General features: G+C 44.0%; 1 pseudogene across 1 annotated transcript; it reads left to right on the top strand.

The window, feature by feature from the left end:
* Positions 1 to 698: 698 nt before the first annotated feature.
* On the top strand, positions 699 to 21,276 carry LOC311141157 (bile salt-activated lipase-like; annotated as a pseudogene). Its single transcript has 7 exons — positions 699 to 829; positions 9,792 to 9,892; positions 10,054 to 10,238; positions 14,645 to 14,774; positions 14,883 to 14,974; positions 18,856 to 18,972; positions 21,128 to 21,276. The product of its transcript is annotated as a bile salt-activated lipase-like (transcript).
* The last annotated feature ends 1,048 nt before the right edge of the window (positions 21,277 to 22,324 follow it).

The raw sequence follows: 22,324 nt of genomic DNA, 5'->3' as shown, positions 1-22,324 counted from the left end.
AAATACAGCAGAAGATATTGCAGCTTATAAGCATCACATTACACAAGATTTCACTGAGGACTAACATACATCAACAGACTAAAATATTGATATGATGTGTAGAATGTCATTATCCAATTCCTTTATCTTTTGAATCATATCCATCTGGAGTCTGCATAGCCTGGGTGCTGATCGGTTTCTGCTCCCTTGCCAACTCCTTATTGAATTGTCATGCCATGTTTGGCTTGACAATGACAATTGAGTAGGCAAAAGCACAAACCGATCTGGGACCAGGCTACCGGAGTCATACTGTACACTTGAATGGCTACACTTACTCAACCATGACCAACCAATGAAAATGGACTGCACCAAAACACATCACTGACTTTACAATAAACTTATCAGTTAGTGTGTAGTGATATTGTTTCCAGACTAGAACAAAGATACTGTATAAATAACACCAGAGAGGAAACACTACTGTTAGGATATCAACTCTAGTTTGGAGATGGATGTGTTTCGGAATATCCTGGCAATCGCCATATGTCTGGGCTATGCTTCTGCTGGAAAAGTATGTATTACATCATATTTAAGGGTTCTTTTGATCATCAATGTTTTAGTATAGGAGTTATGTTGCCCCCTCTTTATTTTGACAATCAATTTGAACATTAGTTCATAGCCTATGTCTGTGCAGCTTGGAGTTGTGTCCACAGAGGTGACGAATGGTGCAAGGGAAAAACCATGGGATGGTTTCCTCAGTGGGTCGATCAGTGGATGTGTTCAAGGGTATTCCATTTGCTGACCTGCCAGGAAGATTTGAGAAGCTCAAACCCCATCAGGGATGGGACGGTAAGTATTAGTTTATGCGCTCTCTCTCTCTCTCTCTGACATTAACTTTGTGATAGACTTTTAATTTGTAAAACAACATGTACTGTTCGTTATATAGGTCCTGTGCTGTGAGTTTGTGTGTTTTTGACTCACCGTATTGTTACCCTGAAGGGTCACCGTACTTTGGCTAAACGTTGTTGTTACGGTAGCTCAGGAACGAGAGCGATAGCTAGCTAATAACCCCGCCTACAGCGCTTAAGCAGGTAACATCATATTTTTAATGCGCAAATATCTAGTCACTTGGTGGACATTCGATGTTGCCATTAAATCATACATCATCAGATAACATTGGCAATAGGCAAGATTTGTTCCTACCAACCTAAGGATTAATTTGATACCCCCCATGTAGCTATAGCTCAAACACAGACCAAATCGAAGCTTGCCTTGTAATATGTTTGGTGAAAACGTTGTGTAAAATAAACATTTTGACTCTCGGGACTGGTGATCAATAACAGTAGGTCACATGCAGACAAATAAGATATCATCATGATCTGTGGAGTCCCGGCTTTCGGTGTGTATCAACGTATTCCGTGTTTATTTTGTTTATGCTTCACAACACTAACCTGAACGTAGGTAGCAGCCATCTTGAAATGAGGTCATCGGCATGGGCCGCCCTTATAAATTCGTATGCCCATATATGGTAGTAGATCATACCAAAGATATGAAGGCACCGATCAATAGCCAAGATACTCAGCTTTCCGCAGACACCCTGCTTTTGCAGATAGGGGCTACCGTTCTCATACCACACTGAATTGAATACAAAAAATAAAATAGGGTCCCCAAATATGGGGTCTTTACATTTAGCTCAATTCCAGGGTGGAATATTTTAAAATAAAAACCACAGGTCAGGTGTATTCATGGTTGCTTTGAACATTAAATGAACACTCAAAATTCAAAATAAAATCCTGCTCACTATCCAGGAGGGTTGACCACCCCTGATCTATGTTTCCCAAGTGCTGGGTGTTCTTTGCCATCATCTTACTCTACATTGACAAAATATGATGTGTGTATGAGTTGAGGCCCCCTACCATCTCTGCTTAGCTTGTGCGCAATACTAAAATGTCAAAAATTATATTTGATTCATGGAGCATTTAATATCCAATGCTTATTTGTATGACTTATTCAAAACTGTCCATGAATGGCTGCAAAATACATAGCCTCATATAATTCATTTTCAAAGATATAAGTAGGCAGATTTAAAAGATGTGATTAGACTGACAAAATTGGGAAGAAGTGGAATAATAAGTGTGGCGAATAACAGTAGTGTTCTTGCTGACAAGCATATTAACTAACCTATATTTTAGGCCATTGTTAAGAATGATAATTGTTCCACTGATAAGACTAAATAAAGTTAATAGATAATAAAATCTCCTGAAGACAAGATTACATTAATCTGCCCCTACACCCTAACCAAAATATTTTTTTGATTGATTGTCCCCACTCTAGAATCAAACGTACACTTTTGGGTTCAAAATCTGTTTTGACAAAATTATTTTCATAGTTACAAATAATGTTCCCCCAAAAATGTTGGGGCACTGAGCAAATTTTAGGTCTTTGTTCAACTTCCGGCGCGTGTTTACAGTTAACACTGAGGCTGTACCCTTACAGTTTTAGACAGTAGCCAATAGGCTATTGTGGCTATTTGAGCATAATGTAGCAAAGCTAGTTAGCTAACGTTAGCAAAGACAAAGTTTAGCTTAGTTGTATAATGTTAATGTTCTTGCTAACTTTATCTAGACAGTTTCTTTTTTCTCTTAGTAATATATTGCGATGTCACATATTATGCTAAAGGTTAACTTAACTTAGTTGCTTATCTTGGAGCAAACATATGTGTCCTTGGTTATCTTGCTTGTGTTCAACTGTGAATGAAGTCGTCCACAAAGCTTTTGGTTTTGAAAGGGTATAAAAAAGACACCACCCTCTAACCTCTCCAACAAAACCAATGGAGCAAATCCCATAACATTTCCACATGGAAATAGCTTTTGATTTATATGATAGCCTACGGTAGCCTGTATGTGGTGTTCAATGCAGGCCTACATTGGATGAGACTTTAAAACACTTTTTTACATTATGAAGGGCTTGACATTAATTAATGATTTTTTTACTTGGTCTGTAACACCAAGGTGACTGTAAATTGCATTGTATTGTGTTGTATGATGCAAGAAACCACTTTACAAAATACAATGTATTATTATTCCCATACAGAGAATTAGACAATGTAAGTTACCCCTCTGCCTATTGGCTTATTTGCATATTCAAGGAATTCTCAAAACACAACACTGCCCTTTAATTAAGACATAAGCTTTTTACCTGACTGATTTGTTTTTTTGTGGGTTTTTTGTATTTTACCCCCCTTTTTCGATCTTGTCTCATCGCTGCAACTCCCCAACGGGAGAGGTGAAGGTGGAGTCATGCGTCCTCCGAAACATGACCCGCCTACCAGCCGCACCAATGTGTGGCACCCGGCCCGCCACAGGGAGTCGCTAGGGCGCGATGAGCCATGTAAAGCTCCCCCAGGCAAACCCTCCCCTAACCCGGACGACGCTGGGCCAATTGTGTGCCGTCTTATTGGACTCCAGGCCACGGCCGGTTGTGGCACAGCCCGGGAATGAACCCGGGTCTGTAGTAACGCCTCTAGCACTGCGATGCAGTTCCATAGACCGCTGCGCCACTCGGGAGGCCCCCCTGACTGGCTTTTCAAAGACAGCTTGAAATGTAGCGTACACGTTTTGTGCTCTTGTAGGAAGCAGTAACTCCCCATTGCTTACCTATTCTTATCTAACTGGTTTAATAACCCGCTAACTAGCAAAGTATATCAACAAATGTGCATACCCGCGGCTCTGCACTCTGATCTGATGTGCATACCCGCGGCTCTGCGCTCTGATCTGAACTGATCTGAAAAGCGCATTCACTCGTGGGTGATTGAAAGACTGCTCGTGGGCTACCCCCACCAATATAATTCTACTCTGTTGCGCTCTGGCTCTGCCTACAACAAAATCACAGACTCAATCTTGCAAAGTTAGATTTGTTTTGTTTTGTTGCATTGAAAAGGTTATAATGTTGATTCGATCACAGAAAAAACGTTGACCTATATAGTGTAAACTAATGGGGCGAACTCAGTGAAGTTCAATCTCTTGCTTCACTTATACTCAGTGGCCAGTTAATTAGGTACACCCATCTAGTACTGAGTAAGACCCCCCCTTTGCCTCCAGAACAGACTAATAGGAGTGAAACCCGGTGTGGTTGTCTGCTGCAATAGTCCCAGTCAGTATTCACTTAATAATAAGGAATTCTCCTCGACCACGCCCACAAATTGGGAAAGACAAACATTCTTTCCTATTGACCCCCATTGTAAAAGAGGCAACTTCATCATCAATTTTTTTTAAATGTTAGGACTAGCCTACTTCTTAATAATGTGTGGCTGGATGTTGAACAGCATGCTAACCAAAAACCATCTCTGGTTTATGTTTCCTAATCTGGAATTAGGGATCTTGCCAGATATTATTTTAAACGTCCTAATTTTGGCTATTGACCTTTCCATGTGCAACCTATGCTTCGCTATTTTCTTTGTCATCTCGACATCTCGTTCTTGCATTTGTAGGTTGGACAATCTAAGGCCAATTTCCTCCACATCTTTCTCAGTAAGAAACCCCTTGTCTGCCATGAGTCCATTATCGCTCTTGAGGTAGCCACATTGCAGCAGTCTATGCAGTAACTCTGTGATGTTACACTGTTTAAATATTTATCTGTCAGAAATGGATCCTGTAGAGGGTGGATGCAAGTATAACTGGGCCACGTGGATCACATATTAGAGAATTCAGTGTGTTGGTAGACTTGTAGTTGGAATATGTTTGGCTTTGCAGTAGCAGTGAGCTTGGTTTCTCCATCTTTAACTCTGTGCAATCTAGTTTTGCAAAGGTCGGAGTAAAATCTCTCCTGTAGTTATCTGGCATGTTTTCTGTGACGTTGTCCCTGTGAGGCAATACAGACAACTGACCTAGCCTGTCATACATAAAGTCCACCCAGGAATTGAATAAAGTGATAACACTTTAAGTCCATATGAAATCTAAAAGCCAGAACTCATCTTTCAGGTTAAAATGTTGTCTTGAGTTTCATCAGCACAAGCAGAAACTGCTGACGCAATGGCATCTGTTGAATCTCCCTATCTACTCTCTTGTATGTAAAGGGGATAGTTGTCTGTGGGGCTGTTTTATGATTTGGTACTCTAAAAAAATTGCACAAGTTATTAAACTGATCATAAGTAAACCCAGTGCAGTATTAGAAGTAGTTGGGGACACTGCTATTATTTAGTGACCAGTAACAGGTTAGGGATTTTAGTTTCCTGAAGAGCATTTTCTTTTTCCTTTTGAGCGAATTGAATCTTTAAGCTCTCCCCTTCCTCCTGTTCTTCCAACTGGGAATGTTCCTCTATACACCCTGGAAACAAAAAATACATAGATTTAAACAAATTGTTGGTGCTTTGTAATAACTGTTCTTTCCACTGTTCTTTTGCAGCTCCCACTATTGGAGAACACAGGGCCACCATCATCCTCCTCCCACCCTACTGATGCGTTCCCAACATTTTCTCTGCTGCCACAACCAAGCTGTTTCTCTACAGTTTGGAATGAAAATGAGATACAGTATATTACAGTGATATGATGTGATCTCCTAGTCTGAAGCAGAGGCACTGGAAAAAGAGACAAGACAGCAGAGCAACAAGAACTCCTGGCATCGCGTCCGCTCCCAACGCCTTACTTCATCCTCTTTTAAGAGGTTCTGTTCCAGGGTAGCAGACTTTGACAGTCTTGCCACCAGCATGCAGAGGAAGAAGAAACAGTGCAGACCAAGGCGATGAAGAGAGGCCTGGAGCTTGAGTCGGGCACAAAGGGTTCCCATGTGATTTTGTTGTCAACCTCATTTAGGCACATCTTCTGACAGGAAAGTCCAGAGCAAGGAGAACCTAAGCCACAGGCGTCTGGAAATAAAGTGCCCAGACCAAGACAGCTTTACCGGTTGTAAATACCTCCGTCAAAGAGCTGACGGTACCGAAGCTCTCAAACCTAATCATGAGTACCACTACCAAATGATGGAAAAAATGATAATCACAGGGATGCCGTGGTGTGATTTATTTGTCATGTGTATAAATTACTTTCACCTAGAGCGTGTCCACTTTAATGCAGAAAAGTGGGAGAGCATGAAAAGCCAGCTGGACTGGTTATTTTCTTAGCATTTCCTGCCGGCCCTGTGCAGATAATTAATATAGTACCTATTTTAATGACCCCGGTGTCCTTGTGGAGGAATCATCTCCGGTATCTTCTGGTGATTTGGTTGCTGTCTCTCCTGTGGTGTTAGTGGAAGCCGCATCTTGCACATCAGATCTTAAGCTGTAGATACATGTGATGATACATATAGTGTGTTATTCATTCAGTTATTCATTCAGTGTTAAGGTTATATTGTTCCAGAGGTCTCCTGAATCAAATGATATGTAAATCAGACATCTGTTGCCTACGTTGTACTTGTGATTGCACTAAGTTTTGTAGTTATGTATGAGTTATGTAAGTTGTGTATAATTTATGTACAAAGCCTCCATATAAAGGATCAACTTATGAAATGTGCCCCTGAGTGTCTGTCAACATTTGGTAATGTAGGCTAGGTTTGGTTAAACCTCGTATTAAAGGCCTTTTTTTGTTAAGGTGGCCTGCATCGTATGACTGCATCTCCTCCAGCCATAGCAGCAGCTGGATTTGGGTACGGAAGACTTGGCTTCCACATCAACAAAGTGCTAAAAGAATGATGTATTTTAGTAACTAGCCAGCTAAAGATTTGTGATATATGTAGCCTAACAAAGCTAGTTAGCTAACTTTAGCTAGCAAAGACAAAGTTTAGCTTAGTTGTATAATGTTAACGTTGTTGCTAACTTTATCTAGACAGTTTCTTTTTTCTCTTAGTAATATATTGCGATGTCACATATTATGCTAAAGGTTAACTTAACTTAGTTGCTTATCTTGGAGCAAACATATGTGTCCTTGGTTATCTTGCTTGTGTTCAACTGTGAATGAAGTCGTCCACAAAGCTTTTGGTTTTGAAAGGGTATAAAAAAGACACCACCCTCTAACCTCTCCAGATAACGACTGTCAGTATTACATGTGCCCCAAGCACAACGTTTTTACCATTTTCTGTTAACTTGTAGCAGAGAAAGGAAAAGGACCTCTGCCTGTAGCCCATAGACGGCATGAGTTTTTTTTGCGAAAAGTGTCAGAGGTTCGAGTGGTTGGTTACAGTTGCTAAGCTCTGATTGGACAATCTCTGTTCGGGGGTGGGGTTTAGGGTCAATTGTGGATCTACCCATCATGCTACATGGGCTCCAGATTGCCCAGTTAAAGGGCCAGACATGCAGACACTGTCAAAAGTTGAACCATTTTGCAAAGTGGTGCCGCTCCTCACCCGCTGATGCATCAGCTCAACCATGTGCCTACGACAGCCACAACACACAGGTGGTGATCCATACAGTGGAGCCCCACTCAGTGAACTTTACTATGGGCCCTCTCTAACTGGAAGAGAGCTACGTGCCCGCTCTCCTTGACACCGGTGCCAAGGTGTCTTTGCTAAATGCAGCATCATTCAACCAGTTCTTCCAGCACTTCCCTCTGCAGCCTCCGTCCACCACGCTCTGTGGCTACGGCCAGAAGAAGATAGATGTCGTCGGCCTCCTTCACCTCCCAGTACAATATGGTTCCAAGGCCTTGAACTCCTTCCAATTTCACGTCACACGCCAGGGCGCAAACATCATGGGTCTGGACTTTTTTGTCAGTCTTGGATTCTCTCTACAGGACAACAGTGGGGCCAATATACTTAATGTGTCCTCTGCATGGCACCAACAGTATCCAGATCTGTTCAGTGGATTGGGATGCCTGACTGCATTCACACGCAAACCGCTCTTGGACCCCAAGGTTCCTCCTGTAATTCATCCACTGTGTCAGATCCACCTGGCCCTCCGCAAAGACGTTGAGGAAGTTCTCCAACGCCTCGTGACAAACGATCTAATCGAACCCATCGATGCCTCTCCCTGGGTGTCAAATGTGGTGATCATTCAGCAGAAATCAAGGGGCATCAGAACCTGCGTTGACCCTGCGAGCAGCCAACAAAGCAGTGGTGCCTGACAAATATCCACTACCCACAACGTAGGAGCTTACAACATACTTCCATGGCTCCCGCGTCGTCTCCAAGCTCGACCTTCGACAAGGCTACATGCAGGTTCCTCTTCATCGGGAGAGCAGGAACTTAATGGCCTTCATCACCCACACTGGACGGTATCGCTACAAGCACATGGCTTTTAGCCTGAGCTCAGCACCAAGTTGCTTTCAGAAGATCATGACCACCGTCCTCGCTGGCTGCCCTGGTGTTGTGGTCTACCTGGATGACATTGTGGTGCATGGGCCAGACGCTCCCACTCAAGATGAGCACCTATTGCAGATGTTCATCAACCTCAACCGCCATCACTGAACACTGACAAGTGTGAGTTCTCAGAATCAGCCATAGACATTGTTGGGTTCCGGGTGTCATCCACTAGTATGTCTCTCCGCTGCAGTCGAATGTGGATGCCATCCTCGAAGTGCCCATCCCCACATCAGCTTCACAGTTGGCTTCATTCCTAGGCATGACCGCCTACTACGTACGGTTTCTAATGGAATATTCCATAATGTCAACACTGTGACAGCTTCTTAAGCAGGACGCTCCTTGGGACTGGACTCCGGCCTGTCAGGCAGCAATTGAGGAGCTAAACTTCCACTTGAACTGCCCCCCCGCTGGTGACCTGCGACGCCTCAGCAGTGGCTATGGGGGCCGTCCAGTCTCGGCTGCATGATGGCGTGGAAAAGCCCATAGCTTTCGCCTCTCGCGCCCTCAGTCCGACAGTGCAAAAGTACTCCGTAGGGGAGCGCAGTTCACTCCAGGAAAATACAATGTTGTAGCAGACTTCCTACCCCCCCCCATCACCACACAGAGCCACCACACAAGGTAATCTCGGCATCGTCAAACTGAAACAGCAGTGTCGTGACATGGTGTGGTGGCCTGGCATAGATCGTGACCTTGAAGAGCTCGTCAGGTCCTGCACACCATGCCTCGTCAGTGGGAAGACTGGCTCACCTGCCCGTCCCCCTCTACAGCCCCTGGACTGGCCATCTGGGCCTTGGGAGCACCTACAGCCTGACGTATGTGGGGAGCTACACAACATCCCACACCATCAAAGGTTCCTCGTTGTGCTGTATGACCTTCACTCTAAATGGCCCAAAGTCACCCAAATGGGCACAGTCACAGTGGAGCTTGTGCTGCCCTTCACCAGACTCCGCCCACCAAGGGCGCTGCCACCTTCAGTGCGGAAGCATCAGCGTGACATGAAGCAGAGGTTTGACAAGAAGCGCAGGGCTCAGCCGCCAATCATCAAGGTGTCTGACTGGGTCAGAGCCTGTCAACCTCACCGGGCCAACAAACTGGGCACGTTCTGGTCCTCTCCAAGTCAGGTCAGTCGTCAACTGGGCCCAGCAACATTTCAACTGGCAGATGGATCTCGTTGGCATGCCAGCTGTCTACGCAGGGTTTCTGCTCCCGTGAACACACCCAACGTGGCCACTGCTCCAGTGGTCAGGCAGGACATTCCTGTTGCCATGCCACCTCTGGCTGTCCCTGAGCCCTAAAAATTATTTTACTTTAGACAACGTATGTTCATTGAACCTCACAGCCTAAAATTAATAAAATATTTCAGTGAGGGCTGTTTTATTCCTCTAATGTGCACCTGTAAACCTGCACCAAGAGAGACTATTTTCTAATGTGTTGAATTTAGCATGCCAATCCTTTCTATCAGCGACTTTTAGTTTGCCAATGCAAAAGATGATTATTGTACTATTATTATTATTATTATTCACTCACAGGGAATACAAGGAGCGGTGTCTGCAGGTGACTCTGATGCAATCCGCCACTCAAGGCAGTGAGGACTGTCTTTTCCTCCACATCTTTGTCCCTCAAGGCCAAGGTAAGCTACACCTCTACAGTAGCCTAATAGCCAGGCCGAATTGTTCAGGGACAGGATTACTTTACCCTCATAATAATGAATAGCATAACCTATAGCCTAAGCACAAGTAGCATTTCAAGTGGTATTTTAATTTGTTTGTCATTACCCTCTTATCTGCACAGTGTCCACGGGCCTGCCTGTAATGGCGGTGCCTTCCTCCTCTGGGCCTCCAATGATGTCAGCTTCTTGGGCAACTCCCTGTACGATGGGAAGGAGATAGCAGACAGGGACAAGGTCATTGTTGTCACCGTGAACTACCGGGTCCGCGCTCTGGGATTTATCAGCACCGGGGACTCCAGTGCTCCAGGTGAGAAAGCAAAGCAGCAGTTGGCGAAAGGAGACGAGTCAGAGCCTAGATTCATAAAGCCCTGACTGATCTAGGAGTACTGATCTAGGATAAGGTCCCTCCCTGTTCATTTAATGTTTTTTTAATTATGATCTAAAAGGCAAAACTGACCTCGATCAGCATTCCTATTTTCTGTAGCTTTATCAATGCAGCAAGTACATGTGCTCCTAAGTAGAAAATATTTGGAGGACAAAGAAATTTAGGAACACAATGAAAGTATTTGAGGAATAGTTTTTTTATGATAAGAAATGACTAGAAGTTGATGAATGAAAGGTTTTTGGAGTGTTTCATGCTCAATCAATTACAATGTACCCTAAATATTTGAGTCACTTAGGTGAAACTAAAATGTTCAGCTGCCCCTTTAAGGGGCGGGCCGTTTAAAGGACAAAGCCACACTTTAGTAGACTTTCGGGTAAATTCGACCAACGTCTATGCCTGTGTGCTTCTACTCCATGGTGTGATTGTGATAACGTACAGAAACTCAAGTCCTTTTGTTCACCTGACCTAGAATACCTTACAATCAAATGCCGGCCGTATTACCTCCCAAGAGAATTCTCTTCGGTTATAATCACAGCCGTGTATATTCCCCCTCAAGGCGGCCCTCAAGGAACTACACTGGACACTGGAAACCACATATCCTGAGGCCGCATTTATTGTAGCTGGGGATTTTAACAAAGGAAATTTGAGGAAAAAGCTACTGAAGTTCTATCAACACATTGACTGTAGTAATCGCGCTGGAAAAACACTCGACCACTGCTACTCCCCCTTCCGGGATGCCTACAAGGCCCTCCCCGCCCTCCCTTCGGCAAATCAGATCACGACTCCATTTTGCTCCTCCCTTCCTATAGGCAGAAATTCAAACAGGAATTACCCGTGCTAAGGTCTATTCAACGCTGGTCTGACCAATCGGAATCCATGCTTCAAGATTGTTTTGATCATGCAGACTGGGATATGTTCCGGGTAGCCTCTGAGAATAACATTGACATTTACACGGACATGGTGACTGAGTTCATCAGGAAGTATATAGCGGATGTTGTTCCCACTGTGACTATTAAAACCTACCCAAAACAGAAACCGTGGATAGATGGCAGCATTCGCGCCAATCTGAAAGCGTGACCCACCGCATTTAACCATGGAAAGGTGACTGACAATATGGTCGAATACAAACAGTGTAGTTATTCCCTCCATAAGGCAATCAAACAGGCAAAACGTCAGTACAGAGACAAAGTGGAGTCGCAATTCAACGGCTCAGACACGAGACGTAAACTACCAGTCAAAAGTTTGGACACACCTACTCATTCAAGGGATTTTCTTTATTTTTACAATTTTTTACATTGTAGAATAATAGTAAAGACATCAAAACTATGAAATAACACATATGAAATCATGTAGTAACCAAAAAAGTGTTAGACAAATCAAAATCTATTTTATATTTGAGATTCTTCAAATAGCCACCCTTTGACTTGATGATAGCTTTGCACACTCATGGCATTCTCTCTACCAGCTTCATGAGGTAGCCACCTGGAATGTATTTCAATTAACAGGTGTGCCTTCTTAAAAGTTAATTTGTGGAATTTATTTCCTTCTTAATGCGTTTGAGCCTATCAGCTGTGTTGTGACAAGGTATACAGAAGATATCACTATTTGGTAAAAGACCAAGTCCATATTATGGCAAGAACAGATCAAATAATCAAAGAGAAACGACAGTCCATCATTACTTTAAGACATGAAGGTCAGTCAATACGGAAAATGTCATGAACTTTGAACGTTTCTTCACGTGCAGTCGCTAAAACCATCAAGCGCTATGATGAAACTAGCTCTCATGAGGACCACTACAGGAATGGAAGACCCAGAGTTACCTCTGCTGCAGAGGATAAGTTCATTAGAGTTACCAGTCTCAGAAATTGCAGCCCAAATCAATGCTTCACAGAGTTCAAGTCACAGACATATCTCAACATCAACTGTTCAGAGGGGACTGTGTGAATCAGGCCTTCATGGTCGAATTGCTGCAAAGAAACCACTACTAAAGGACACCAATAATAAGAAGTGACCTGCTTGGGCCAAGAAACACCAGTGATGGACATTAGACCGGTGGAAATGTGTTATTTTGAGATTTTGGGTTCCAACCGCCGTGTCTTTGTGAGACGCGGTGTGGGTGAACGGATGATCTCCGCATGTGTAGTTCCCACCATGAAGCATGGAGGAGGTGGTGTTATGGTGTGGGGGTGCTTTGCTGGTGACACTGTCTGTGATTTATTTAGAATTCAAGGCACACTTAACCAGCATGGCTACCACAGCATTCTACAGCAATACAACATCCCATCTCTTTTGGGATTAGTGGGACTATCATTTGTTTTTCAACAGGACAATGACCCAACACACCTCCAAGCTGTGTAAGGGCTATTTTACCAAGAAGGAGAGTGATGTAGTGCTGCATCAGATGACCTGGCCTCCACAATCCCCCGACCTCAACCCAATTGAGATGGTTTGGGATGAGTCAGACGGCAGAATGAAGTCAAATCAGCCAACAAGTGCTCAGCATATGTGGGAAGTCCTTCAAGACTGTTGGAAAAGCATTCCAGGTGAAGCTGGTTGAGAGAATGTCAAGAGTGTGCAAAGCTGTCATCAAGGCAAAGGGTGGCTATTTGAAGAATCTCAAATATAAAATACATTTTTATTTGTTTAACACTTTTTTGGTTACTACATGATTCCATATGTGTTATTTCATAGTTTTGATGTCTTCACTATTATTCTACAATGTAAAAAATAGTACAAATAAATAAAAACCCTTGAATGAGTAGGTGTGTCCAAACTTTTCACTGCTTACAAAGGGAAAACCAGCCACGGACACCGACGTCTTGCTCCCGGACAAGCTGAACACCTTCTTCACCAGCATTGAGGATAACACAGTGCCACCGACGCTGCCCACTCTCGTTCTCCGTGTCTGACGTGAGTAAGACATTAAAGTGTGTTAACCCTCGCAAGGCTGCCGGCCCAGACGGTATCCCTAGCTGCGTCCTCAGAGCATGCACAGACCAGCTGGCTGGAGTGTTTACGGATATATTCAATCTCTCCCTATCCCAGTCTGCTGTACCCACTTGCTTCAAAATGTCCACCATTGTTCCTGTACCCAAGAAAGCAAAGGTAACAGAACTAAATGACTATCGCCCCGTAGCACTCACTTCTGTCATCATGAAGTGCTTTGAGAGGCTAGTTAAGGATCATATCACCTCTACCTTAACTGACACCCTAGACCCCCTCAATTTGCATACCACCCGAATAGATCCACAGACGATGCAATCGCCATCGCACTGCACACTGCCCTATCCCAACTGGACAAGAGGAATACCTATGTAAGAATGCTGTTCATTGACTATAGCTCAGCCTTCAAGACCATAGTACCCTCCAAGCTCATCATTAAGCTCGGGGCTTTGGGTCTGAACCCCGCCCTGTGGAACTGGGTCCTGGACTTCTTGACGGGCCGCCCCCAGGTGATGAAGGTAGGAAACAACACCTCCACTACACTGATCCTCAACACAGGGGCCCCACAAGGGTGTGTGCTCAGCCCCCTCCTGTACTCCCTGTTCACCCATGACTGCGTGGCCACACACGCCTCCAACTCAATCATCAAGTTTGCAGATGAAACAACAGTAGTAGGCCTGATTACCAACAATGACGAGACAGGGAGGGAGGTGAGGGCCCTGGCGTAGTGGTGCCAGGAAAATAGGAGCTGATCGTGGACAGCAGAGGGAGCACGCCTCTATCCACATCGATGGGACCGCAGTGGAGAAGGTAGAAAGCTTCAAGTTCCTTGGCGTACACATCACTGACAATCTGAAATGGTCCACCCACACAGACAGTGTGGTGAAGAAGACGCAACAACGCCTCTTCAACCTCAGGAGGCTGAAGAAATTTGGCTTGGCACCTAAAACCCTCACAAACTTTTACAGATGCACAATTGAGAACATCCTGTCGGGCTGTATCACTGCCTGGTACGGCTACTGCACCGCCCGCAACCGCAGGGCTCTCCAGAGGGTTTTGTAGTTCTATGTGTTATTAGCTGCCAGCTATGACATAAAATGGCAGAAATACTTTGAAAATAGCTACAACAGCATTTTTTTGCTATAAATCACAACTTGCACATGTGCTCATACTTGACTTTTTCAGTTTGCGCATTTATTTTTAGGCACGTAAAATGGTTGCACTGTAGAGCCCTGTACAGGCCCTGATCTATTGAAATTCAAACAAGTTAAGTCCACTAACAGTGGTAAATATGGAAGAAAAACCCAAAAATTAAACCAAAATCAGATTTTCATTTTGGGGGCCTCACAGTGGACCTAGTGACAGATGTTTGCTTCCCATGGCAGGGAACTATGGACTCTGGGACCAGCATGCTGTCATTACTTGGGTGCACAGAATATCCAGGCCTTTGGCAGAGCCAAGGACAACATTACCATATTTGGCCAATCTGCAGGCGCAGCCAGTGTGAATTAACAGGTACATAACTGTTCACATACTGCAAAGAGCCATAGTTAGTTTATTAATGCTTCTGTTGTCATTTGGAATGACTACAACCTTGTTTTGTCTCTTTTCTACCACTACCAGATGCTCTCTCCCTATTACAAGGGCTTCTTCTGCCGCTCTCTACCCCAGTGTGGCACTGCCCTAAGCCCCTGGGCTTCAGAAAATTGAAAAGAGCAAAAACTGTTGGACCATCTTAGCCATAGGGAGGGGCCCTATGGCTAAGATGGTCCAACCGTTTTTGCTCTTTTCAATTTTCTTATTTTCTTATACACCTGCCATTAAATCCTTAATCTACGATCTGTTGTTGGTACACAATTGTTGCACATACAGTGGGGAAAAAAAGTATTTAGTCAGCCACCAATTGTGCAAGTTCTCCCACTTAAAAAGATGAGAGAGGCCTGTAATTTTCATCATAGGTACACGTCAACTATGACAGACAAATTGAGAATTTTTTTCTCCAGAAAATCACATTGTAGGATTTTTAATGAATTTATTTGCAAATTATGGTGGAAAATAAGTATTTGGTCACCTACAAACAAGCAAGATTTCTGGCTCTCACAGACCTGTAACTTCTTCTTTAAGAGGCTCCTCTGTCCTCCACTCGTTACCTGTATTAATGGCATGTGTTTGAACTTGTTATCAGTATAAAAGACACCTGTCCACAACATCAAACAGTCACACTCCAAACTCCACTATGGCCAAGACCAAAGAGCTGTCAAAGGACACCAGAAACAAAATTGTAGACCTGCACCAGGCTGGGAAGACTGAATCTGCAATAGGTAAGCAGCTTGGTTTGAAGAAATCAACTGTGGGAGCAATTATTAGGAAATGGAAGACATACAAGACCACTGATAATCTCCCTCGATCTGGGGCTCCACGCAAGATCTCACCCCGTGGGGTCAAAATGATCACAAGAACGGTGAGCAAAAATCCCAGAACCACACGGGGGGACCTAGCGAATGACCTGCAGAGAGCTGGGACCAAAGTAACAAAGCCTACCATCAGTAACACTACGCCGCCAGGGACACAAATCCTGCAGTGCCAGACGTGTCCCCCTGCTTAAGCCAGTACATGTCCAGGCCCGTCTGAAGTTTGCTAGAGTGCATTTGGATGATCCAGAAGAGGATTGGGAGAATGTCATATGGTCAGATGAAACCAAAATATTACTTTTTGGTAAAAACTCAACTCGTCGTGTTTGGAGGACAAAGAATGCTGAGTTGCATCCAAAGAACACCATACCTACTGTGAAGCATGGGGGTGGAAACATCATGCTTTGGGGCTGTTTTTCTGCAAAGGGACCAGGATGACTGATCCGTGTAAAGGAAAGAATGAATGGGGCCATGTATCGTGAGATTTTGAGTGAAAACCACCTTCCATCAGCAAGGGCATTGAAGATGAAACGTGGCTGGGTCTTTCAGCATGACAATGATCCCAAACACACCGCCCGGGCAACAAAGGAGTGGCTTCATAAGAAGCATTTCAAGGTCCTGGAGTGGCCTAGCCAGTCTCCAGATCTCAACCCCATAGAAAATCTTTGGAGGGAGTTGAAAGTCTGTGTTGCCCAGCGACAGCCCCAAAACATCACTGCTCTAGAGGAGATCTGCATGGAGGAATGGGCCAAAATGTGTGTGAAAACCTTGTGAAGACTTACAGAAAACGTTTGACCTGTGTCATTGCCAACAAAGGGTATATAACAAAGTATTGAGAAACTTTTGTTATTGACCAAATACTTATTTTCCACCATAATTTGCAAATAAATTCATTAAAAATCCTACAATGTGATTTTCTGGATTTTTTTTCTCATTTTGTCTGTCATAGTTGACGTGTACCTATGATGAAAATTACAGGCCTCTCTCATCTTTTTAAGTGGGAGAACTTGCACAATTGGTGGCTGACTAAATAATTTTTTCCCCCACTGTATTGACTCGGAGAGGAAAGTGACCAGTTTGGTCTATGTGTTTTTAATTTGTGACACTACGCAATGAGCGTAACCTACAGTAAGCCAAGCCCCCACTTCTCCAGGTACGCAATATTTTCTGTGGGAGAGTTTCAGAAAAGCAAACTAAATGACACTAAATGCATATTATATATTCATAGCTGATGTGAAATTCTTCCTACATGATAGTAGGCAATTTGAATATGCTGCAAATAAGAATAAATGTCCATTCAGAGAGCAACAAGCACATACTATAGAAAGAGAGCAGGGAGAGGGTGAAAAAGTAGGCTGTGTCGTTTTTATAGTATTGACATCACTTTTACAGTAGCCAACAACTGTGTGTAATGCAAATTAATGATAACAGAGTGAACATTCTTTTAGTAGGCTACACACGGAGTGGGGGATGGGCGGGTATTGCATTTGCTGCTAGGCTCCTCAACCTCGGTATGGGGCTAGCAGGCTGCTCGGCATCGGTCTCGACATGGTGGTTCTCAGTTGTTTTGCTCTTGGCAGTGCCCAGACATTTTCAGATATCCATGCTGATCAAAGCTTAGCCAACCAGCTATAATTATTCAGTGTGCCACTACCAAAACTTTACGAAGCTAGCTGTAGCTGTCTCCAAAAGTGAACTTCCTAAACATGGTAATGAAGGTACCGACTTTGACATTGCATGGCTAGGTGCCCAATCAGATTGCATTTTTGGATTTGAACTACTAAATATGACATTATTACATCCCAGCTCCCCCTCCTCAGATCATGAGCACACACCGGCATATAGCCTCTGTTCCGGTCTGCGCTACTGGCAGGCCCAGCGGCACTAAATTGCCAAACCCGGGCATGGTAATTCATATGCCTTTTGTTATGTTTATGGTTGAACAAAACTGGGGGCGGCACACATTTTATCCCAGCTTTGCCACCCCGTAGAGCCGGCCCTGAGAGAAACTGTTAAGCTTATTAAGTCACATGCACTTATTGAAGTATTTTTAAATACTTTATCATTGGCAGTGTACAATATCCCAAAAAATGGGGCATCACACAACAGAACCCTCAAACTGGAACGACACTCTCAGTAACAGTTGCACAAAAAGAACTGTGTGCAAACCCCCAAATATTCGAATGAGCCCCCGCTTCTAGCTGGGCTTGATGTGGGCTAGCCAGTGCTGGGCTTGGTGTGGGCTACCCTGTTCTGGGATTGGTGTGGGCTAGCCTGTGCTGGGCTTGGTGTGGGCTCGCCTGTACTGGGCTTGGTGTGGGCTAGCCTGTTCTGGGCTTGGTGTGGGCTACCCTGTACTGGGCTTGGTGTGGGCTACCCTGTTCTGGGCTTGGTGTGGGCTAGCCTGTGCTGGGCTTGGTGTGGGCTAGCCTGTACTGGGCTTGGTGTGGGCTAGCCTGTTCTGGGCTTGGTGTGGGCTCGCCTGTACTGGGCTTGGTGTGGGCTAGCCTGTACTGGGCTTGGTGTGGGCTAGCCTATGTTGGGCTGTTGTAGGCTAGCCCGTGTTGGGCTGGTGTTGGCTTGGTGTAGTCTAGCCTGTGCTGGGCTTGGTGTGGGCTCGCCTGTACTGGGCTTGGTGTGGGCTAGCCTGTTCTGGGCTTGGTGTGGGCTAGTCTATGTTGGGCTGTTGTAGGCTAGCCCGTGTTGGGCTGGTGTTGGCTTGGTGTAGGCTAGCCCATGTTGGGCTGGTGTGGGCTGGTCCATTTTGGGCTGGTGTGGGCTAGCATGTGTTGGGCTGGTGTAGGCTAACCCATTTTGGGCTGATGTGGGATTGGTGTGGGCGTGGGGTGGTGTGTGCTAGCCGTGCCCACCAAATACCCACACCAAATACTCACAATGGGGTCATGTCTGCTGGGATTGTGTGTTATAATATACATAAACATACTATTTATGTATTTCTTAGTTTACTAAACTCGAGTTAAATATTTGCCTCCTTATAACGCACGTTGTTGAGGAAAAGTTTCAAATTAAATCACACTGAGATTATAATGAGGTTTATGATGTATTTGCACCTTGCACAAATCACAGGCGCTGTTATCTTTCAGTCTCCCACGATTAGCTAGATGCATACCATATTTAGCTAGATGAATACTATATTTACTCTATTACGTATATTTTATGACCAGAGATAGCTGAGAAAGTTGTCTGTGCTACTGATGAGTATGTGATGACCTGCCTGAAAATCACTGACCCGATCACTCTTACAATGGCTGGGAGGCTGGCACTCGGGGAGATGGGCAAAGGTCAGCTATGGGATTGAGGACTGAAATATCCATCTGTTTACAGTACAGGAGTAAGGAATATACAACGAGGGGCTATGTGTTCTATGGAAAATAATGAACAACGTGGAAGGTGTGTTCTGAAGTTGCATTATTTTCTAGAGAACACATAGAGCCTTGAGTTGATTCTCCCTTTTATACAATGGCTATCATTGAACACATTTGCCACTAAAAATGTGTTCAACATCCACTGAAGTAGCTAGCAAGTTTACTTGATAGCTACAGTAGTTGCCATGGTAACAAAACAAACATACTTGCTAGTTTAGCTAATCAAACCATCAGTCCTAGCTTGCAATTATGAAAATCGAATACAACAATACCAATACTGTTTTAAATTCGACTTTTGCTTTCAAAAGCAGCTCAAACAAAACATGTAAAAATGTACTATAGCCATTGAATTCTACCATCCAAATATACCGTGCGATATAGGGAAATAATGCACGCTCTAGAATGCCCTTCAAACCAATCAGAAACATGTATTCAACAATGCCATGGTATACCACATTGCTAGAGACGATATTTATGGACGCGATCTAGTCGTTCGTTCTTTATGTTCCTTTGCCATGCTCGCTGGCAACGTTCTTATCCCTTGCTTGCTAGCTAGCCAGCTAGCTACGGCTAACACAGTCATGACCTCTGCAGCCAGAATAACAGCAAGTAGCTGCATTTGCGGTTGTTTAATCTGTTTTCTATTGACATTCATTTGGATACATCCATAACAATGAGCTGATAATGCCCGATTTTGCTTGGCATAGCTAGAAAAGTTTGCCTTCTCGTCAGGATACTCGTCAACACTGACTTAATTACGAGGAGATCGCATTGCATATCAAACACTAGGCTAGAAGCTCACTAAATAGTTTGTTGCTAGCAAACCTGCCAATATGACAACCGATTTAACAAATATGAGTTGCTGAAAACAACTGGTCAAACTTGAAACGTGGGAGGTTTTGACAGCTTTAGCACCGGAGGTGACAGGAGAAATTAATGTTCATCACTCGACACGTTAGTTCATCAGATGCTCCAAAAAATTTTTTTTTCAAAAACAATGCTAGCTAGCTACATTTTTTCCTCGTTGGACCTGCGTTTACAATGTAATCTATTTAAGTTTGTGTAGTTGTTGGTTTAGCTTTCTGTAACTTTGTAGCAAGTACGGTCTGCATGTGTAGGCGCATATTATGTCATGATTGCAAGGTGTCCCGATATCTTTTCCAACTGTCCCGTTATGTGGTTTTAATGTCCATTCTAGAATGCCCTTCAATCAGAAACGAGTATTCAACAATGCTGTGCTATAATTAAGCAATAAGGCCCGAGGGGGTGTGGTATATGGCCAATATACCATGGCTAAGGGCTGTTCTTAGGCACGAAGCAACGTGCCTTTTAGTCCAGGACTAGGCTTAATCTGTGTCCAGGAAACCACACCAATGAGTAGTGATGCCGGGCCAAATATACACTAAGTATACAAAACATTAAGAACTCCTGCTCTTTCCATGACATGGACTGACCAGGTGAATCCAGGTGAAAGCTATGATCCCTTATTGATGTCACTTGTTAAATCCACTTCAGTCAGTGTAGATGAAAGGGAGGAGACAGGTTAAAGAATTTTTAAGCCTTAAGACAATAGAGACATGGATTGTGTATGTGTGCCATTCAGAGGGTGAATGGGCAAGACAAAATATGTAAGTGTCTTCGAACGGGGTATGGTAGTAAGTGCCAGGCGCACTGGTTTATGTCAAGAACTGCAATGCTGCTGGGTTTTTCACACTCAACAGTTTCCCGTGTTTCAAGAATGGTCCACCACCCAAAGGACAACCAGGCAACTTGACACAACTGTGGGAAGCATTGGAGTCAACATGGGCCAGCGTCCCTGTTGAACGCTTTCGACACCTTGTAGAGTCCACGCCCCGACGAATTGAGGCTGTTCTGAGTGCAAAAGGGGGGGTGCAACTCAATATTAGGAAGTTGTTCCTAATGTTTGGTATACTCAGTGTAGACTATATATTTTCTCCTATTATTACTTTTCGCTTGGAGTTATAAATCTCTTCTCTTGAATGAGTTGCTTGCCCTTTTCTGCCACAGTGACCCCAACCAGGGAGTGAGTAAGGTCCCCACCACCGCAAAGTGTTCAGCAGCGCAGAACACCCCTACCTTGTCATCAATAACAAAATCAACAAGTCATCTGTCAAACACAACCTGAGGACTCATTATGTACAGTACTGGTCCAGCACCTATACCAGTCTTCCATCTGTTCGAAGTCAGTCAGAAGATTAATAACTGAATAGCTTCTTGAGGTCTTATTGAAAGATGAGGTTGAATGATATTTTCATGTTAAGTTGAAATGTGTTGATATCAATTGATATTAAATGGCGCTGAAGTAGCTCTGTAAATGGAGACAAAGCACCCAAATGTCTTGTCCGAAACATGTTCACTTTGCTGATGTCCAAATGTGCTCGAGGGTGAAGTTTTCCGTAGGTACAGATCTAGGATCAGCTTCCCCTCCCCCAATACTAACCTTGACAATTAGTGTGGGAAATGCAAAACTGACCCAAGATCAGCATCTAGGTGCAACTTCACCCTATACCCTGATGTTCCAAATGCTGGAAACCACTTTAGCAGCTCCAGCAGAGGGAGCTATTTTCCCGAAACACTGTTGTCTAGAAAGATGACAACATATCATAGATAGTTGTGATTTCCTTCTGAGCTACTACATACAGTACATACAGTACATGCACCATGTTACCTAACTGATTGTTCTTGTGGTTACACTGCTACTGGTTAAGTACAGTATATACAGCTATAGAAATGTACCATATTGCTCTGGTGCTATATATATGACTCTGGCACAGAGTATGCTGTTTACATTTTACATTTACATTTTAGTCATTTAGCAGACGCTCTTATCCAGAGCGACTTACAGTTAGTGAGTGCATACATTATTTTTTTATTTTTTCATACTGGCCCCCCGTGGGAAACGAACCCACAACCCTGGCGTTGCAAACGCCATGCTCTACCAACTGAGCTACATCCCTGCCGGCCATTCCCTCCCCTACCCTGGACGATGCTGGGCCAATTGTGCGCCACCCCATGGGTCTCCCGGTCGCGGCCGGCTACGACAGAGCCTGGATTCGAACCAGGATCTTTACCCAATGTCAATATCAAGAAGAAAATAAATGTATGTCTTAGAAGTCTTATAGTCATTGTGCGTGTTTATCTTTGTTTTAAGGATCAAAACTAGCCATAGTAAAATGCGAATGAGAAAAAAACATATTTCAACATTTTACTGAAAATGAGCCATTCACAGTTTCACTGTACCGGCCGT

Source organism: Coregonus lavaretus, assembly GCF_964263955.1.
Source record: "Coregonus lavaretus genome assembly, chromosome: 14".
Lineage (NCBI taxonomy): Eukaryota > Metazoa > Chordata > Actinopteri > Salmoniformes > Salmonidae > Coregonus > Coregonus lavaretus.
Note: the sequence above shows the minus strand (reverse complement) of the source record. Positions and strands in the feature narration are given on the sequence as shown.